The sequence below is a fragment of the Frankliniella occidentalis genome, unplaced genomic scaffold (assembly GCF_000697945.3).
Source record: "Frankliniella occidentalis isolate FOCC.00 unplaced genomic scaffold, Focc_3.1 Scaffold197, whole genome shotgun sequence".
In the NCBI taxonomy this organism is placed as follows: Eukaryota; Metazoa; Arthropoda; class Insecta; order Thysanoptera; family Thripidae; genus Frankliniella; species Frankliniella occidentalis.
In genome coordinates this window covers 233,012-234,251 of record NW_026267323.1, presented here as the reverse complement: position 1 = coordinate 234,251, position 1,240 = coordinate 233,012, and the positions used below count along the sequence as shown (strand labels likewise).

Genomic DNA, 1,240 nt, shown 5'->3' with positions numbered 1-1,240 from the left:
TCTCAAGTGTGTACTTCTATTTTCATAGGATATCTTCTTTTACAGCTAACGCGCAGGATTTCTCCGGAGAAAGTGGTAATAAAAAACTGGTCAATAGCTTCTTTGTTTCAGTTCATCAAGGACTAAAGATTGACACAGGGCTTTTACTGAATTTTGAAAACTAGAAACTATCCCCTATTTTGAGTAAAAAAAAATATGTTTACAAAGCCACTTATTATGAATGATCTTTAGTTTTCAAAATTCAGTAAAAGCCCTGTGTATTACAGGGTATTACAGGTATTACGAGTAATACAAGTAATACAAGTAATACAAGTAATACTTGGTAATACATGGTAATACAAATAATATGAAGTATTACAACGTAATACAAGGTAATATTGCGTAATATTGCGCAAGTAATATATGGTAATACAAGATAATACAAAATAATACAAGGTAATACATGGTAATACAAAGTAATACAAGGTAATACACGGAATACAAGTAATATCAGGTAATACAAAGTAATACAGGACCCCGGGACAGAGGAATACACGAGATGTTCACCCCTTGATCCTGAGTTGTCCTCGACTGGCTGTGACGCTGTCCTTCAATACTGGTTGTCGGTTTCCAAGGATGGCCCCTGAAAACAGCCATTTTCTGCCTATTTTTAAGCACCCGTGCTTGAAACGGTGTTTTGGTCCTTGTAAATGAGAAAATGTCCTTGAGAACCGAGGGGTCCCCCACTCGTCAACTCGTTGTACACTTGGCCGCGCCCAACTCGCGCCTAACTCGCGTTCAACTTGCGGTAACTCGCGAAAACTCGCGAAAACTCGCTTGAAAATCGCAAAAACTCGCGCCAACATCGCGCAAAACTCTCTAAAAATTGATCCTAACTCGCGGCCTACTCGCGGCAACTCGCCAACTCGGCAACTTTGTACACCTATTTTGGAAGTGGGGGACCCCTCGTTGAGAACTACGGACCGGGGCTAACCGTGGGGGGATGAAACTAAATTCCCCCTAAGTTGAAACTGAAAATTAATTTATTTTTCTTGATAAAAGATTGTAACCAAATAAAAGCAGCATTGGCCCAGAAGGCGCCAGTGCCTGGCCCATAGTCGCCACTCTGCGATTTCACTAGTTTTGATGGTTTTTTGGGGGGGTCCCAGCCCAGGAGCATGGCCCTGCCGAACTAAACTGGTAGAAGCGGTGGAAGGCGCGCAATAGTCCTGGGACCCCCCTTCCTCCCCCCCTCCCCCCC

The 1,240-nt window shown here is 43.0% G+C and overlaps 1 protein-coding gene across 2 annotated transcripts in view; it reads left to right on the top strand.

The window, feature by feature from the left end:
• The window catches only part of LOC113211200 (uncharacterized), a 51,766-nt gene that overhangs the window by 46,779 nt on the left and 3,747 nt on the right, over positions 1-1,240 (top strand). The window lies entirely within an intron of this gene.